At 36.0% G+C, this 21,011-nt stretch overlaps 1 protein-coding gene across 3 annotated transcripts in view; it reads left to right on the forward strand.

The window, feature by feature from the left end:
* Positions 1-318: 318 nt before the first annotated feature.
* LOC106881655 (uncharacterized) overlaps positions 319-21,011 on the forward strand; it is a 261,665-nt gene continuing 240,972 nt past the window's right edge. For 2 of the 3 annotated variants that reach the window (XM_089361265.1, XM_089361267.1), the window contains exon 1: positions 15,838-16,072. The gene's annotated coding sequence lies outside the window, so the exon portion shown is untranslated. Of the gene's footprint in view, positions 495-4,268; positions 4,736-15,837; positions 16,073-21,011 lie in introns of those variants that run through there. The other variant, XM_089361266.1, reaches the window with a different exon arrangement.

Below are 21,011 nucleotides of genomic sequence, written 5' to 3' on the forward strand. Positions count from 1 at the left end.
ATATTTTGCTCGGGTTTGTGTTGTAGCGGAATCGTAGTTTTTAACTGTTAAGAAGACGCTCGATAACACTTTACTTCAAATTCAGATGTTTAGTAATGTCCAGTTTAATTTATGTTAATTTATCATTTTCCGTAGCCATGACAATCACAGATGTTCTTTATAATATACAAGGTCCTCTCTTACATGAATTTGATGTCCTTTTTAATATCAACTTTGTGATTTTAATGTTCGATTAGTACAAATCCAACTCGATATTTATTGCAACTTCGGGCGGTTGAAATTCGCCGATTATTGATATAAACCTAAGTTTGTTTTTTCCTTTAGATTGGTCCATTGATAGCGCTGTATCTAAACAGTTTTAACTCACAAAAGACGACGGCATAGAAAATAAAATATGTCTTGTGTAGATTCTCTACAGAATGCCAAATCGAAGAAAAACTCAGCTGAGGTGGGGTGACAAGAATCCCAGGTGAAATCTGGCTCAACGCTCAAAGGTAAATGCGTGACGATTTCTTTAAAAGGTTGACGATCCCTTTATTTATAGTAAGGTTTCTTACTGAAAAAAACAACACTGTTTTTTTTTTTGTTTTTGCTGATATATTTTAGGTCAGAATATAAATTCCATTAAAGTAGCAGATTTTTTTAAACATAATGACTCAAAATAGAAGTAAACTGGACTGAATATGGAATTGACTACAAATAAAGTTATCAGTAGGACTCATGGATACTGGAACCAGTGAAATATATCACTCACGGAATAACGGGACCCAGTGGAGCAGGGCGCAATGTCTATAAACATTGTCTGAGACCCTTCCAATAACTGAAAGATTCTGAATGGGATTTATTAGAGAGGAAGTGCTTTCAATCAGACTTGTGCTACATCTCAACCCACCAGATTTGAAGTGCAAAAGGAAATGATCAGCATTTACTTCAAAAAGAAGCTCGCACAGATATAGAGGATACGAGATGGTAACGCTCAACCACTAAGGAACCTAGACAATACTCATCAATGGAACATTACGTGGTCGGATCTCTGGTAGACTCACAGCCAGGCTATCAGATCTCTGCTCCAGGCTTTCTACGACAATTTATCAAGTCAAACAATTCATCAAATTTGGCGCAAGAATGAAGCACCACCTGTGCCTTGAGTGCAGGAAAGGATCCTCTCAACAACCTCCCACTAGCAGCAGCCGCAGCAGAGTCTTAACCGAAGGCCATCACTGCTGGAAGTATGGCCATGTGCTCACAGTGGTAGCGGAAGTAATATCAACAGACATTCAGTCCAGTAAATAGCACCACAGGAAAGAATCCATCCCTTTTAGTAGAGCTGGAGAAACATCTAATTCACTGACACTTCAACTATCATGATGCCTACTTTCCACAGATTGTTGACACTGCAGCTCGTGGAATGGTTAAAGTTATCGGATGACATCGTATCAACAATACTCCGGCCAGATATAATGATCTTCTCAAATTTCGACATACAGGTGATCATGTGAGAACTGACTGGACCCTGGGAAGAACAAATAGAAAACGCTCATGAGAGGAAGCTTGCGATATGATGAGAATTTGTGGTAGAAATCGCAGAAATTTGGCGAGGCCGGAATATTGCGAGGCACATTAAATGGGCGGCCAAGTGTGTTTGTGTGTGTATTGGGGTGTGGTGAGGGCGCATTCTGCAAATTTCTGATAAGGCTAGAAGTTTCTAGTGCTGCAAAAACGAGGAGTATAAAGTCCCTTATTGAAGCTGCAGAGAAATCCATTCGGCGAGTTTGAATAATGAGGGCAGACTAGGAGTTTGCTGCTAGTGGGATGCAAGCTGGGTTTGATGAACCCCGGCTGCGTCGACAAGGCGATAGAATGGGTCTGACTTTGAAAGGCCTGAAGACTCTTAGGCTCAGAAACCTCACTGACGATATATCTGCGTGATGTACCTAATGGCTACAGCTTCAAAACCATATTTCACAGCCCCTTTCAAACAGCTATATACGCCACAGAGTAAGATTGCATCATTTACTTTCAGTTTGACAAATAATTTCTCAATTCAGAAGAAATGTAATTGAAACATCTTCCCATTTTGTATGACAAATTTGATATTTGATTCTAAGCCTATGAAACGATCTTTGCTTTTAATAGATGATATTACTTTCACGTTAATTTACATTTTATTATTGTATTCTGTGCTGACCTAAGGAAAGGGCATTATTATGTTGAGGTATCAATGTTAGCTTTGAATGAAGCTATAATAGAAGAATTCTATCAAAAGGATCCTTGCTGAGTTATAAAGATTTAATACTCTACATATATACTCGCATAAAAAAACAAAGGGATGAAAGAGTTATATATCCCCCCCCCCCGGCAGAAATATTGAGATGCAATAAACCATTTCCTATACGAAATCTCAACTTTACCAGGAGTCATCCGAATTTACCTGCCACACTCGTCACAGATCGATGGAACCCCTGACTTCAGAAGAGATGTGATGTCATCAATAAAACTTGATTGTCCATTCCTTCGTTGCTATCGGATTGCATAATTGTTTCATTTTTTAATGTAGAAAATATTAAATCATAACTGCTTAGAGATATACACTTTGTCACCGGAAATGTTGAGTTTTATGATATTGTGTATTTGTGCATGGGAGAGAGAGAGGGGGGGAGAGAGATGTATCTCTTCCCATCTTTCAAAAGTATGTTATATAATTTAGCATTTGACCCATTTAGTAGCTGAGTTTAACCACCATGGGCCAGAGATATCGTTAGCCAGGGTGTCTTTGTTACAAACATTTATATCAGACCATTTCGTAGGTTTTAAACAACTTCTACCCTCCAGTTCCAGATGGTCTAAATACATTCATTGGTGTCGCAGTTATTCTTCTGACCAAGTGACACACACACACACACACACCTCCGAAGGGTAAAATGTGTGCATAGATAACCCTTTTACAATCATTAGAAAAGAAAATACATCAATGTATTCTCCTCAATAAAACTTATGAATTTATATAGTTTAACACTAATATTAATGCCGTCGACAAATATATGTGAATGTGTCATCTTATCGACTTGATATAATTATTACTAAAGATTATTTCTTCTAAAACAAACCTATTTTGTTCGAAAAAGAACTGGGTGTAGTAATGAGAGCCGAACCAGGGGTTTGTTCACGGGAGTGATGACAGCAAGAGAGACGATTAGGAGAGAAATTCTTGTTGTGGTGGTTGCCTTAGCTCCGAGGGCCTGAGGCTACTCTATTAGAGATAGAAGAGGTTGAGAGAGAGAACATCACGCCAATATATCAGACGCTGAAACGTCTCTGTCAGGGACCCTATTCTAATCTTCTAATCAGTCGAGTGGTTCTTTTCTGGATAGAGGCCATAATTATTTTATGTGTAGTAGCAGCATTGTCAATGTGAGAACAAACCTATCAATGTCAATTTCACAAAACTGAGTTAATTATATCTCGCTGAGAATGCTTCGGAATAAATTATAAATTGTTCAGAACTATGTCATTAATCGAACTGTTGAAATATAGCCGCTAAAACAAGTTTCCGATTTAGGATATATTAAAGACGGATATCTTATTATTTTAGAGTCCCTTGTGACAGCTATTTGTTCATTGATAATTCACTTCACCAGATGTCGAAACAGCAACACACGTGTTGTTTATATAGCCCACAACTAAAGAAAGGCATTGGAAGACGATTAAATTTGTCGAACCTCAATGTTATATTATTTAGGAAAGTGAAGATTCATAGAGACATCATATATGTGAACAACGACATTTTCAAGAAGTAAACCGAGAACATGTCTAAGCGTTAAATAAATAAAACTACTTAAAAAGCAATTATATATATTAAATTCGAATTACGATAAACGTAAACAAACAAACGAAGTTTGCTTTCAGAACCTTTGAGATGTCTTAGAAAGTTAAAGAAGTGATTTTTTTCAATTCTCAACCGCAGGATAATGCTAATAATATAGCCTGAACAGGATAAACTACCCCTATTTTACAGAAAGACGTGTTGGCGGCTGGCCGCCGACACTGTTCTCTGCAAAATAGGGGTAGCTTATCGTGTTCAGGCTATTCAATTATATATAATTGCAAACTACTTGGTGTATAAACACTATTTTAAGGTATCGAAATAAGACATAAAAAGAAACATCTCTGATAAAACTGAAAATGTATTAGGTTTTCTATGACATAAACAAATGTATTTAAGATTTCTCTACAGAAAAATGATTGAAATAACATTTCTTGTTTTTCAGCAATTTGGAGGTAACAGTCTATCTCTGTATGTATAGATTGACACCCTTGCAGTAAGTTCGAATTTATTATCATACTGGGACAATGCAGAAAGGTAAATAAAATCAAAATGGCGAGCTGACAGAAACGTTAGCACGTCGGGCGAAATGCTTAGCTGCATTTCGTCTGTCTTTACGTTCTGAGTTTCAAATACCACTGAGGTCGACTTTGCATTTCACCCTTCGGGGTCGATAAATTAAGTACAAGTTGCGTGCTGGGGTCGATCTAGTCTACTGGCCCTCTCTCCATAAGTTTCGAGCCTTGTGCTTAGAGTAGAAAAGAATAAGCAGAACTGATTTTCACCAGATGAATATTGAAAAGAAACGAAAAAAGAACAAGTAAGGAATAAGATTAGATGTCTGAATGAGAAATCAGAAGTATGGTTCACCTGTGGAAATCGAAATCTTGCGCACCACAAACACTTAGAAAGGTAAGAAGGAAATGATTTATTTTTCACGCATTTCATAATGGTGTAGCATTTTCCTTTATTTCTTTTGGTCTTTACTTTTTTCTTTTCCAAATTTGTCCGTTTTCTCCCGTCACTTGTATTTCTCTGTCGCTATATATATATATATATATATATATATATATATATATATATATATATATATATATATACACATATGAGTGTGTGCATTCATGTGTGTAGAGATATGTACACATACACATATATAGAGAGAAAAAGATTGGGAGAGAAGTTGGTAAAGAGGGACGTTGTAGGTTATTGGAGCAGAATAGGCTAGGAAGAATATTAGATAAAGAGAGATGAATTAGTGGATTGGCTTACCATTGGGACGTTATAAGTTGTTCAGATAATCTATTCCAACCATTTATCCGACGAATCTCTTCTAGCCCGAAATGAAATTATTTGAAATAATTTATCGAATTCTCCTAGCTACGGTTGGCTTTACATTGTTAGCTCTGTTTAAATCTTATCTGCCATTCTACTGAAATCTATCAGAGAGACAGGTTCAGTGGGACGTTTCCGAATTTATCTTCGTAGTCTTCAACGTGATGAAGTGAAGATGAGCAGTTCACTGTCAGCCATCTAATACAATAAAGCCACGGTTATTTACGATAATTACACATTATGCGATAATATAGCTTCCGAAATAGACTAATACAAATACAAGACAATCTGAAATAGATAAATATGTTTATACATAAATCATTCAAAGTATAAAACGTAATCAGATTAATATATATACCCCGGATTGCTTTTAGTTTAGTTCAGCATTAGGCTTTCTGTGCGGTACTGTGATTTTTCTTTTTGTTTACCATCTGCACGCAAAACGTCGTCACAACAACTGCACATTTATAATAGGGTTCTCGGCAGGAGGAAACACATGCAAATATTTAAATTGGAACAAAGGCCAAATTCCTTGATCGTGTGGTCACTTGATAACAAATCTTTTTGAGTCGCTGCGTGCATAAGTGTACCCATAAACATGAACTTTCTGTAGAATTACACACACACACACACACACATATATATATATATGTGTGTGTGTGTGTGTGTGTGTGTGTGTGTGTGTGTATGTATACATATGTATATGGATGTTTTTGTCAGATGCGTATGTGTGTGTACATATGTATGTGTGTGTGTGCGTGTACGGCCAAGCCTGACCTTTCGTTCTTGGTTCGACTACCATCCGTGCAACATTTATATTCCTTCCCATACCGGTCATCTTTTATGTCCCTGCGGTAAGGCTTCACTTCCACACACGCCATCGGTTCGGCAAAAAAAAAAAAAAACATATGGTCGATTCATTTTATTAAAGGTTCTTCAAAGCTGTGCTCCAGCATGACAGCAGTCTAATGATAGAAACAAATTACATATATATATATATATATATATATATATATATATATTGTTTTGCAAGATTTTTTATGTGAAATCGTGTGTTGAAACAGATGTTGTTGTACTTGGGGATGGTCATGTTGCCAGTTTAGCCAATAAAAACACACGCACTGTATATTTGGTGTTAATTTTTTTTTTTCAGCTTTATATTACATTAATCTTAATCTTAATCTTATTTCGGCCAGAGTTCTTTCGTCACACTTCTGTGACCTCATCAGTGGTCCTTTGTTTCCTTCTTCTTTCTTATGTGTGTCTCACCTTGCTAACTATCAGCCATTTTGTATTTTGTATTCCTATTGTATGTGTGTACGCATGCGTGTCCTTCAATGTGTCTGTGTCTTTTGTAAGTGCATGTGTGTATGGGGAGTGTTTGTATCACCTATATTCTCTGTTAATACGTGTTCGTTTGTATTAGTTTTTATTTATTTATATGTTCATGTGTGTGTGTGTGTTTTTTTTTTGTGTTTAATTAAATTTTGTTAACGTATGTAGTATTTAATTCCATTTGTTTATCTATGTATTGTATTATACTTTGTTCCTATTATTGGTTTATGGGTAACATGTTGTCACATGCTGTGGTTTGTTAGTGGCGTATGTTAGTGTTCCATTCTAGTTTCCTATTCAGGCTAGGTTTCCCTTCTATTATGTGTGTAGCTTCAGTAATTTGTCTAAGTGCTGCATCACTGCTATGTGTAGATAAGATTTTAATTTCTATGTTGTTGATTGAGCCTCTATGTTCTTGCTCAGCGTGCTGGTACAGAACTGATGAGTTCTTCCCTTCCTTAAGTTCCCTCCAATGTTCGTTTGCCCGCTCCCCTATACTCCTTGCTGTTTCGCCTACATATGTCGTTGTCTTATTTCTGCATCGTCCCTCTGTACATCTTATACTATAGACCACATTTCTGGTTTTGCAGTTCGTTTGTGGGCTAAATCTACATACGATACAGTTCCTATCAGTGCAGGGGGTTCTACTGAAAGGGTATGTTCTACTGATAAGGGATTTGATAGGGTTGCCTGGCCTTTCAACAACCTTAATTCTTAGCTTAAGTTTGTCTAGGGCCCTGCTAAAGCGGTACGCCAGTTCGCCTCTAGGGGTGGTGTCGACGAACATGACGCTTTGGTACTTGTGGCTATTGTACCATGAGCTTGCCTTCCCTATTTTCTTCTTAGTTCTTTCTATGGTGTTCCATGATTTGCTCCTATAGAGTGGGCAAATCCCATTCCTATCGTTGCGTTTGATTGTTTCAAACTTCTTCATAGCTCCTTTGTAAACCCTGATCCTTTCTTTATGGCTGTAACCCGAGAACTGCATGCGGTGGACGAAATGTTGTATATGTCTCTTTAATTCTGTAGGGTCGCACATGCAGGAGACATTTCGCATTACTCTGACGAGGTCTGCCATCAATATGTTGAATTTGGCATTGTCCGCAATAGCCGAGTTCCGGTGGATCAGGTACTTGGAGGCCATAGGTTTTGTATAAAAAAAAACAAAAACACACATGAACATATAAATAAATAAAAACTAATACAAACGAACACGTATTAACAGAGAATATAGGTGATACAAACACTCCCCATACACACATGCACTTACAAAAGACACAGACACATTGAAGGACACGCATGCGTAGACACATACAATAGGAATACAAAATACAAAATGGCTGATAGTTAGCAAGGTGAGACACACATAAGAAAGAAGAAGGAAACAAAGGACCACTGATGAGGTCACAGAAGTGTGACGAAAGAACTCTGGCCGAAATAAGATTAAGATTAAGATTAATGTAATATAAAGGTGAAAAAAAAAATTAACACCAAATATACAGTGCGTGTGTTTTTATTGGCTAAACTGGCAACATGACCATCCCCAAGTACAACAACATATATATATATATATATATATATATATATATATATATATATATATATATATGTGTGTGTGTGTGTGTTTGCATGTATATAAGATGCTGTCATCTCACGTAATCCGAACATTCGAGGATTTTCGCTGAATACATTTCCTTTAACACATTCTGCATATTTTGAAAACTAACCTCGAAGTGAATTAATATAATCTTGCTGCAAATGAGATCTTTTTATTTTAATTAAATACTGTTTTCAAACCTTGATTTCGATGCTTTTTTTTTCAAAAAAGAAATAAATTATTGTTTAATTATTATCTGCACAACTCCATGGAAACGTGCAGAATCATTATTGCGTGAGTTTAAGAGAATCGACAGTCTTTCTTAAGACTAAAACTAACAGTTGCTACAATAAATAATCTTCACGTTAAGACGAATTGTTTACTTATCGTCCTGGAAGCTTCTTCACTGTTTTCGTTTGTCAGTGAACATGTGACCTAGTACTCCTAGTACTCCATAGGTCGATATAGTCTCGACTTGAAATTAAAATATTCCCCTCCACAGCGAAAATCTGATGCAAAATCTCTACTTACCGAATAGACTAGTGCAGAATACTTGCATGTACTTTTTATTTGCTTTGTATACATCTAATTGTCACTGAAGTCACTTTGAACCTAACTTCATTCATTCATTTCCGTTGAATTATAACCCAAACTCAACTCATGAAATCGATTCCGATTCAAAAATAAAGCAAAACTCAAACGCTTTTCTCTTTAACTATTTTACCTCTCCGAGATTATTCTAAACAATTTCGTGTTACCTGTTTGTTTTTTCGTTTTTTTTAAAATTCAAATTTGATCTCAGATGACTTTCATTTGCAACTGAAACTTTATTCTTTCATTCCTTTGTATGTTTCAGCCCTAAGGCTGCAGCCATACTGGGGCAGTGCTACAAGTTAATATTTTTCAAGTCACTCTCTCCCATGTTTACATATATCAATAGTGGACTGCACACACTGTACAAAAGACCACAATAAATTATTATGATAGATTCTATGTATGTTTACCCCAGTAGCTACCCATATTCTACTACATTTCGTAAACAAGCAACAGGCACGTGAAAAATTGCCTCCTGCTAGTGCAATCATCCTATTACCCTAATGTTGTGTCTTCCCAACGACTACCACAGTTTGCAGACTCTACTCACGTCACGAGAAAAACATAACATTTTGAATCATTTTACATTTATCAAATTTTTATGCCACTTTTTTTTCCAGATTTCTGGCTCATCTATTTAAATATCCAGCCATCTTTAGTCCTATTAACTGAAATATATGAAACCAACAAAACGAAGCCGTTAATCATTATAACAAAAATCATTGAGACACAACATTCATCTGTTTCCCTTCCGAATTTTTCGAACTGCACTTAATTTTGGTTCTCTTTTGTCTGTTCCTTCTATTAAACAACAAATATTCTGCAGTCAATTAGAAATTCGATGACTTGTTAGGCCTCAACTATTACTGCAATTTTTGTTTAAATTTAGCATGATGTCAACTGTTCATGAACTGCCACAGCTTAATTCTCTCCCTTTTAAAAAGTGAGGAAAAGTATAGTGGTTTGTTAAAATTATAATCATTTGGCCTACTTTGATGAGAAGCATCCGAAAATACTCCATGAGTATTCTCATTATGTATCTCAAAGGAGTAGGTAAGTTATATCATTTTTTTCCTGGTGAGGAGTACCGCCGGACACGCGTTGACAGATAGATATCTAATATTGTATTAATAATATTGTATTAATAACATATTTCTGTTATCTACTACGTTTTCCCTTTATATTATCTCATAACATTATAGAAACCAACGAATCTTAATGCTTTGATGAACAAATGATCTTATACACTTTCCTTAAATAACATATGTATGCTTTATTCATTTGTTGCGGCTAACATATATAAACTTGTCACGTCTATAAACGTTACACACTCTTGTCAACATATTGCGTAAAACATATATCCTTTCGTCACAGCCATACACAACCTGATTTCTCGTATATAGGAACAAACATTAAAACATTAAAATATAGGAACAAACAAAATAAGAAAAGCAGAAAACAACGCTTGTCTAAAGATAAAACACACGTTCGATAAACTAGTTAGTGATAAACAACATATATTACAAAAAAAATTATAGGTTTATCTTTGATAAATTCTATACGACGGTATTGTGTATGTAGTCGGTTTAATATTTCTTCTAAGGTGGTGGCTGTGCTGATAAATTTGCAGTAGAACTTTCGCATTTGTAATTATAATGGAGAATAAATCGCTTCATCATTTACAAAATTGACTAACACACGGAAGCAATAATTCCCCAAAAACTGTATATACACGATGGAGAATGTTGATGCACATATATAGGGGCAGGAATTGCTGTGTGGTAAGTAGTTTGCTTACCAAACACATGCTTCCGGGTTCAGTACCGTCTACTATAGCCTCGGGCCGACCAAAGCCTTGTGAGTGGGTTTGGTAGACGGAAACACACACACTCACACACACACACATATAATGTGTAAGTTTGTGTGTCTGTTTGTGCCCCCAACATCGCTTCACAGCCGATGTTGGTGTGTTTACGTCCCCGTAACTTAGCGGTTCTGCAAAAGTGATCGATAGAATAAGTACTAGGCTTACAAAGAATAAGTCCAGAGGTCGATTTGTTCGACTAAAGGCGGTGCTATAGCATGGCCGCCGTCAAATGACTGAAACAAATAAAGAAAAAGAATATGTATATATATATATATATATATATATATATATATATATATATATATATATTCGCGGTATGTTGATTGAGCTTTAGTGTGAAAGCAATTCCACGTCTGAAAATTAATGTTAATCCTTACAATCTACTGAGGCGTTGCTTTGGGTCTAAACTCTAAATAATTCAAATTTTAAACAATAACTATTAACAAGGATTGAATTATGCTGTGGTACGTATTATAATTATCCATTCATTTATATTTTATCTGTTTGTGTACATAATTTCCTTACGGTTTTGCATTCCTTTTGACTACGATGTAATCGTTTCGCTTGAATACATTGTTTTACGCATGTTAATAGTGAAATGATGTCACGTTTAGATTGATTGGAATATAGAAATATAGTTTTCCCTTTCAACTTCAAAATGGCGAACCTACTTCTTTTAATCATTAGAATTTTACACTTATCTTTAGATTAATCACTACAGTTTTCTGAGAGATCAATTCGCTATTATTATTAACGCTTAACGCACATATAAGACTCTGTATTATTTATTTTCCACTATTTTACCTTTCTACTTTTCACGATTGACGCCCAGCTTAATCATGCTGAAATTAAATGTTTTCATCATTTTTATTGCAGAACAATAGATTATGATTTTATCAATTTATTAATAATTTTTTTTTTATCCTCTTTTACATACATACATACGTGCGTACGTACATACATACATTCATACGTACATACATGCACAAACACACACAGACACGCAAATACATACATACATATATGCATACATACATAACATACATTAATACACGCATATATAAATACATACATAACACATATATAAATATACATACATACGCACAGACAATACCAACACTAGCAAGTACTTAACAAGTACTGGCAACCTCCCACTGAAATACGACACGGTAAGTAAAATGTTAGCCGAAAGAATGTGAGCAGAGTCATAATGTCAGTTGAAAGAGTAGTCGAGTGGCACGTCCCATCCGTGAGGCATTGCCAGCGCAATTGTACAAAATTACACAACCAAATTACATGTTGACGTATTAGTGAAATTCCAATCACATTAGATGAGAGAACTTCTGATTATATATCCTTTAGTGTGCAGTCTACTCCTGTGACGTACCAACATGGATCAAGCTAACTGGCTCTACTCCAGTTACGAAAACAAGACTTCAACTTGATCCTATCAACGGAACAGCCTGCTCGTGAAATTAACATGCAAGTGGATGAGTACTCCGCAGACAGGCTTACCGTTAAAGTATTTCTCAGGGGAATTCAGCATGATATCGAATGTGACAGGGCTGGCTGTTTGAATTACCTTCATAATGCTTCTGCAAATATTTAACCTGATTCCATATCCAATAGAACTGACAGCATTAAAGGAAATTGCCAATGAAAAGTAGCAGTCCAACGGAGGACGACGTTACTATTTTTTAGCCCCAAGAAGACATCTTTTTCAATTGTCTACCGACACATGATCTGTGTCCGTATACTGTCTACTCCTCTAAGAAGTTCGTGAATCATAATTAAATGGTTCACCTGTGTTTTATTTTCCCCGAAACCAGGAACTATTCACCATCCTCTAATATATGTTTATTTAACCAAATTTCTTCACTGCTTTACTTATATGATATCTGTTGCCCATTATTATTATATTTCATCACCCTTTCGTGAAATATATCATTTAGGGTTAGGGTTATGAGCATTTGTGCCAAACCCTAACCCTAACTCTAAAACCCGAACCCTAACCCTAAATCTAAAGGTAGTTGAAACGCACGAACGATGTCATAAATAACAGTACCGCCGATTGTTGTTGTTGACAAACAACGGCACTAATTTTATTCCAGGGAAAAGATCCCATTACACCGCTAGAACGTTTTGTTTACATTCCACAGCAGTAATAGTTTTCACCTCAAAAGGCGTCAGTGATTGGTTGAAATTACCGATATACGAGAATTTTAACACGAAATAACATTAAAAAGATAAAATGTTCTCAATAACACTAAGAGTAAAAGATGTTTTATAAGACACATTCTACCAGTGTCCCAAGTTTGAAAGTGTTTCGTTAAGAAAACAAGTGGCGCCCGCCAAATTAGAAAGATCCTCAGTTTCTTCCCTTTACTCTCGTTTTTAGATGAAAATGTTATGTTATATGAAAGTGCTCAAATGAGAGTTTTCTCCAGACTGCATTAGTAAAGCAACTTATTCTGAAGTGATTAGGCAGGAATTTTATCTAAATATCTCTGGAAGAATATGAACGAAAATTTTATGCACTCAAATATGCATTCGTGTAGTTCTGTAAAAGAAAACGATGCCTAACTCCTCAAACATTTAGGGGTAAAGTGCGGACAGCTTATGTGCGAGTCGTAGTTTTCCGCATAGAAAATTTCAGGTAAAGATCAGCGACATAAGAAATGTATTTTAGGGCCACATTATGTGTTGGTGTGGTTTTGGCATTTGTTAACACACGCGCGTGCGCATACATATTGTATCTGTGTGTGTGTGTGTATGTGTGTGTGTGTGTGTGTGTGTGTGTGTGTGTGTCTATTTTGGTAAGTCCATACCTGAGTACACATAGTGTGATTTAAAGGGAAAGAGGAAACAGCGGTGATTAGAGATCTATATTTAGAATGGTAACATGAATTTAAATATAATCTTTGCTGCTAATGTGAAATTGTAAATTATGACTCAATGCTTACTATGTATGTATGTATGTATGTATATATGTATGTAATGTATGCAATGTATGTACGTATGTATGTATGTATGTATATTGATACCGAAGAGGCAAATCTCCGCCATAATAGATTCTACTCACACACCTTGCTGAAACTAACGATAACCAGAGGACATCAATTTCGTAGACACATTTAATGCAACTGTTTTATATTAATGAAATTATCTTCAATGAATTCTGACCGTTCCACAATTCTCTCTCCACCATAGACACACTAGTTTGTCCTTCCTGTTCCATTCTCACTTAAATATCTCGAACATTTTTACCTTATATGTACTATTTTGCAGTATAAATACTGATATTCTCACGTTGATATTATATATTATTTGCATTTGTTATCCTAATATACAATTATATATATTTGCCTTTATATTAAATATTTAATGTACGAATTGGTTTCATATATATATATATATATATATATATATATATATATATATATATATAAATGAATAATGTACATTAGAAAAATTAAATGATAAGTTAACATAAATCTAGTGACACATAAAAGACGTCAAACCTTTCTTTCATAATGCTGTAGTATGGTTGCTCTGTGTAATATCCTGATAGAATATATACGCAGTTATATATAAAGATTGAATGTTATTAATGTTTTATATTTAGTATATGATTTTGTTCGGTTTTCGTGTTTAATAACAGTTTCGATACGAATACGAAATGATGATATGATTGTCATAAACAACACTTCCTCCGAAATGCAACAGTTAAGATCCATTCCATAGTATTATCATTGTTAGGTTGTCAAAAATGTGTGACACATACTGACGTTCGTTTCATCATGCTGATGCTGGCATCCCATCAGGTAACGACGTGATCAAAATTAAAAGCTCTCTTTACTTCTACACACCTTACAAGCATCTACATTTGCGACAAAAATCCCCACTTCACGTATTATTAGTGATTGTTTCAGGCATTTCTTAAAATCTGTCTCAATCGGTTCGAGATGAATAGACAGATTCATGGATATAGTCTACCTTACGGTTTAATATGTGTGAAACTGACTACTAAATGGACCGACGTTTTCAAAATTTGGGTTTCAGGTCAATGCCTTCTTTAAACAAATATTGGTTTTAAACTTTAGCCCAAGGCCAGCTATTTCAGGTGAAGTGGAAGACGATTACATCGACCACCTTCAAAGGATGGAAGGCTAAGTCAAATCCGTCGGCATTTCACCTTAGCACCTAATATCAATAAAAATGCCACTAAGCATTCTGTCATGCACGGTAACGATACGGCTAACTCACATCCTTAAATTAAGCAAATTTTACCAATTATCTAGATTTAACAGTTGCTGTTTTATAATTGGGTAAGTTTTTCTCGCTTGCATTAATGCTTAGATGCATCAAGATCCGGTTCAAAAGTATGTTAGCCGCTCCACGGAGGAGAAAAATCTCCATGCCTACCGTATATCAAAGAAACTTCTGTTCATTCGCCATAGCAAGAGGTCATTCTCTTGCTTTCCATTTATCGTTTGTCAAAGTGAACTCTAAGCTGGGGATTTCTCACTAATCTCAAACCTGTTTTATTCAGGTTTCATTTGATTTCGTCTGATCTAACCAGAACATATCTACTTCTCCAGTCGGTTCTGTTTACTAAAGTCTTCTAGTCAAACGTAACGCCCTGATCACATTTTACTTGTGAAATTATGCGTCGGTACACTTCTAGGAAGTGACGTAGGTTGGCTCACATACATCTGAATCTTTGCTTTCAACGAAACTATTTTGAACTCGTTCTCAAACTTGGCATCACAAATAACTTTAACGTGGTCCATTGCAAAACATGTCTTTATTTCCGGATTGTGTAGAGTAAATGTCATAAGTGTATATATATGTGTGTGTGTGTGTGTGTGTGTGTGTGAAGCGTTGGTTATAGAACATTAAATTTGAGTCAACGTCTTTACATACAGCACCACCACTCAAACTTCAGAGTAAATATAAATATGTGTATATAAAGAAATCCATTGCAGACCTTAAGTCTTTTGGGCCAAAAACTTTGAATACATTTACTGAGATGATCCCTTTTTGCAACCATACGTTTTCGCCCACCTTTTTGAAAATGTATAGAAATAAAAGTAAATGTAATAAAATTGTTTAGCGTTACGGGGATTTGAAACCGGCGACGTTGAATTTCTGTTAACTACAGCCATCTAGGTGTTTAGTAATAGATTTTATTTTTTATTAGAAAATTTGGACTGGTCCATTGATGTGGTTTTCTTTTAACTTATATACGCTTTTCATAAAACTTTCTTTCTTTTAAAAAAATTTTGATCTGTTGAGTGTCTCCTGTTTATCCGAATGAGGGCGTCACCGCCATTTTATATATATATATAAATATATATATGTGTGTGTGTGAATGTTGAATTTAACCTTGGAAGTCTACTTATTATGAACTTTTGGACATACTTGTGTGGATGGAGTAAAATACTTTTTTTTCAAGACTATGTGAATTTTACCTGAGGAAGTATGTTTACTTATGAAATCTGAATGTACTTGGATGAGGGAGGTAAGAGACGTTTTACAAATATCTTTTCAAATATTTCACAAAAAATGAATTTAAAAACATAATTTAATCATCTCGTTACTCTTTTTTTAATCGGTGGATATTTATTTTATTTTTACCTTTACTTATTTTATATTTGTCTTTTAGGTTTTTTGGTAGTTTTTGAATATTTAGCTGTTTATATTTAACATTTTTGATTGGCCGTTCTATTTGTACTTTATTCGATTATATATTTACCTTCTGTGATTGTATGTATATGTATTAGTTTTTATGTGTTTGTGAACCATGGTGATTTTTATATATGATTACATTTTTGAGGGGTGGGGTTGAATGTAAAGTCTTTGACTCAAATTTAATGTTTGTTCTATAACCAATGCTTCTTTATCTTCGTCTCATTTATACTTGAGTACTTCTTTTGCTGTCCTATAAACCCTTTTGCTTCTATTAGAGACAAATATTATTTCTTCTTGTATATATGCATGTATACATAACAATAAATATAAGAAAGAATGTTCTTATTAAAATATCACGAGTGGAAAGCGAATTATCAGCCGTATATATATATATCGATGTATTTAATTAAATATATGGGTTTTTTTAGGACTATTGCTCGGAGATAAGAGTTTACTTAAATTAGCCGCTCTCATATTTCACCATGGCCTCAAGACAGTTCTGGAATCTGGCGAAAGACCTTCTTGATCTTGGCTACCAACTTCATGTAGAAGGCAGTAAGGTGTCTTTCTCAACTGCAGGTCACACGAAGCGATCCATGGAATTACAATCGTGACAATTGGGAGGCCAGAAAATAAGTCCGGTGATGTCGTAAAAATTCTCCAATCATTCCTCACCCTTTCTGGAGGTATGACATGGAAACAAATTCTGCTTTCAGACATATAACCATCTAGTAGCAACCCTTTCCAGCTATGGTTTGATCAAGATCTCCAACAGCTTCACATAACTGTCTAAATTGAGTCTAATGATTTTGAGGGAGGGATTTCCAGCGTACCGACGCAGAATGGCTGGCGTGTCCCCTTCTGCTGAGCACAACATCGTAGCTGTCTGTCTCTCTGTCTCTCTATCCAGCTGTCTGTCTCTCCGTCTCTCTATTCAGCTGTCTGTCTCTCTGTCTCTCTATCCAACTGTCTGTCTTTCTCTATCTCTCTATCCAACTGTCTGTCTATCTGTCTGTGTGTCTCTCTATCTATCTATCTGTCTGTGTGTCTCTCTATCTATCTATCTATCTGTCTGTGTGTCTCTCTATCTATCTATCTGTCTGTGTGTCTCTCTATCTATCTATCTGTATGTGTGTCTCTATCTATCTATCTGTCTGTGTGTCTCTCTATCTATCTATCTGTCTGTGTGTCTCTCTATCTATCTATCTGTATGTGTGTCTCTATCTATCTATCTGTCTGTGCGTCTCTCTATCTAGCTGTCTGTGTGTCTGTCTGTCTCTCTAGCTGTCTGTGTGTCTCTCTCTCTCTCTCTCTAGTTGTCTGTCTGTGTGTCTGTCTCTCTCTCTTCTTGTTGTCTGTCTGTGTGTCTGTCTCTCTATCTAGTTGTCTGTCTGTGTGTCTGTCTGTCTATCTAGTTGTCTGTCTGTGTGTGTGTCTGTCTGTCTATCTAGTTGTCTGTCTGTGTGTGTGTCTGTCTGTCTATCTAGTTGTCTGTCTGTGTGTGTGTCTGTCTGTCTATCTAGTTGTCTGTCTGTGTGTGTGTCTGTCTGTCTATCTAGTTGTCTGTCTGTGTGTCTGTCTGTCTATCTAGTTGTCTGTCTGTGTGTCTGTCTGTCTATCTAGTTGTCTGTCTGTGTGTCTGTCTGTCTATCTAGTTGTCTGTCTGTGTGTCTGTCTGTCTATCTAGTTGTCTGTCTGTGTGTCTGTCTGTCTATCTAGTTGTCTGTCTGTGTGTCTGTCTGTCTATCTAGTTGTCTGTCTGTGTGTCTGTCTGTCTATCTAGTTGTCTGTCTGTGTGTCTGTCTGTCTATCTAGTTGTCTGTCTGTGTGTCTGTCTGTCTATCTAGTTGTCTGTCTGTGTGTCTGTCTGTCTATCTAGTTGTCTGTCTGTGTGTCTGTCTGTCTATCTAGTTGTCTGTCTGTGTGTATGTCTGTCTATCTAGTTGTCTGCCTGTGTGTATGTCTCTCTATCTAGCTGTATGTCTGTGTGTCTGTCTCTCTATCTAGCTGTATGTCTGTGTGTCTGTCTGTCTATCTAGTTGTCTGTCTGTGTGTCTGTCTGTCTATCTAGTTGTCTGTCTGTGTGTCTGTCTGTCTATCTAGTTGTCTGTCTGTGTGTCTGTCTGTCTATCTAGTTGTCTGTCTGTGTGTCTGTCTGTCTATCTAGTTGTCTGTCTGTGTGTCTGTCTGTCTATCTAGTTGTCTGTCTGTGTGTATGTCTGTCTATCTAGTTGTCTGCCTGTGTGTATGTCTCTCTATCTAGCTGTATGTCTGTGTGTCTGTCTCTCTATCTAGCTGTATGTCTGTGTGTCTGTCTCTCTATCCAGCTGTCTGTCTGTGTGTCTGTCTCTCTATCCAGCTGTCTGTCTGTGTGTCTGTCTCTCTATGCAGCTGTCTGTCTGTGTGTCTGTCTCTCTATCCAGCTGTCTGTCTGTGTGTCTGTCACTTTGTCTAGCTGTCTGTCTGTCTATCTATCTACATGCATACTCATATATTTATCAATGTATATAAATACACACAAACACACACATATCGTTTGTGTGTGTGTGTAAATGGACATCTATCCATTTACATACATACACACGCATGTGCACACACACACACACAAACTCACAAGACGGGGGATGATTATCCCTCTTCCATCTATTGTCTCAGCTTCAAAAGATAATTCCTCAATCAAGCTTAAAAGAAAAAAATTAGTTCTTCATTCTTTGCTTTAATAATTGATTACGACGCTGAAAGCCTGAAAGCTTTGGTGACTCCTTTTAGCTTGTAAATTCTCCTATTATTGTTTTATTGAACGCATTGAAGTCAGCATTTCAACCTATAAATAAACTTCTCTGTGGAGACTAAGTTCGATGATTCCAAATACGAAATCCTTGTAATTTTATGTGTAAATGGATATCCAAACCAAATGGAAGGGAATATACTGAGCTGGAATATTCTCAGAGTATCAGATCATAGCGACTGTTTCGAGAAAGATACACAGAGGTGTTCTCCGTAATTATATCCGTGACAGAAATCTCTTTCATCCTTAAAAATAGTTGGGTGATTTCATTGATTTTTATATTTTAAGAAGCAGAACAACTGTTAATTTATCGATCTTTCACCTGGTTTTGACCTGATTGTGAAATCAAAACTAAAAATAAGTAATGTCGATTTATCAGAGAATATTTCGATGAATTACGATAAATGTGGCATTACGAGAAGTTATACACGTACATTAAGCAAGTTGTATTTCAAGAACGTCCATAGAATTGTATTCAACATTTACTTCCTTGGGTGACAGTTTTCCAAGACCTTCGCAGATTCCTGTTGGCGAATCTTTTCCCGTATTAAAAACAATGAAGTAAAAGAAATTCACATACATTTACATATATGTGTGCGTGTATAGATATGCGTACATGTGCGCGCTCGCCCGTGTGCGCGGGTATATTTGCATCAAAAGAGTGATAAACTACTCTTTTACTTGTTTCAGAAATGCGACTACGGCCATGCTGGAGCACCGCTTTTGGTCGAACAAATCGACCCAAGGACTTGTTCTTTGTAAGCCTAGTACTTATTCTATCAGTCTTTTTTGCCGCATAGCTAAGTTACGGGGACATGAACAAGCGATAATGCGGTACACACACACACACACACACACACACACACACATTATATATGTGTGTGTGTGTACTTTTGGTTTATGTTTACCAAATCCACTCACAAGGCTTTGGTCGGTCCGAAGCTATAGTAGAAGGCACTTGCACAAGGTGCCACGCAGTGGGACTGAACTCGGAACCGTGCGATTGGTAAGCAAGCGACTTATCACACACTAGTGGAAGATTTTCGAATGTCTAAAGTTATTTATGCATTCTTTCGTTTTAATTTCCGATGAAATAAAGTTTTCCAAATATTGACTGTTTTTCATGAAGCACATCTTTTAAGCAATCGCCCTCGAAGCCATAAGGGTGTGCAGCTCTTTGGAGAGAGTAATCGGGTTTAACTTAAAACCCCTTAAAACAGTATTGTAGCGTTGATGAAATAAATATACCTGAAATAAATTCATTTGCTGTTACAGTTGCAGCCTTAGTAGCTGCATATAATTTCGTTAGTATTCTTTCAAATTATTATGTTTATAAGAGTAAGAATTATAACTCTTTCAAATGGAAAGTTTTGTTTTTTTTCTATTTGTGTTGTGCTACATTTTCTGCGCTGTTTTAATTACGAAACCATATAAATTTCTGGCTACTTTATGTATTTTATAAATAATTCAATAAAAACAAACTGCGAAATATGAAACAAATACAAAATTTCATGAAGAAGTGGTTCAACTGTCTTTCATTCTGTCTTCTAATCTATCTATCTATCTCTGTCTTTCTAGCTAGCTAGCTGTCTATCTAGCTACATACATATAAACATATCTATGCATTTCTCTCTCTCTCTCTCTCTCTCTCTCTCTCTCTCTCTCTCTCTCTCTCTGTATATATATATATATATATATATATATATATATATAAATATATACATATAAATAATACATAAACTAACAACGACAAGCAATACATCTCTCAAATCCGATGTACTTCTGAAAACCTTTGTCATAACGAGTATGGCTAAAGAACAGACACGAGAAACGACTGCAACTGAACTAAGCGCAGGCACGGTTGAAACATCTAAACTCACGTGAAGGTCGTTGGTCATACCTATACATCTTTCTTTCTCTGCCTGCTTGCCTGTCTGTCTGTCTCTCTCTCTCTCCACACACGAATGTTGAAACAAAAATT

Source organism: Octopus bimaculoides, chromosome 12, assembly GCF_046866305.1.
Source record: "Octopus bimaculoides isolate indiv1 chromosome 12, ASM4686630v1, whole genome shotgun sequence".
Taxonomy (NCBI): domain Eukaryota; kingdom Metazoa; phylum Mollusca; class Cephalopoda; order Octopoda; family Octopodidae; genus Octopus; species Octopus bimaculoides.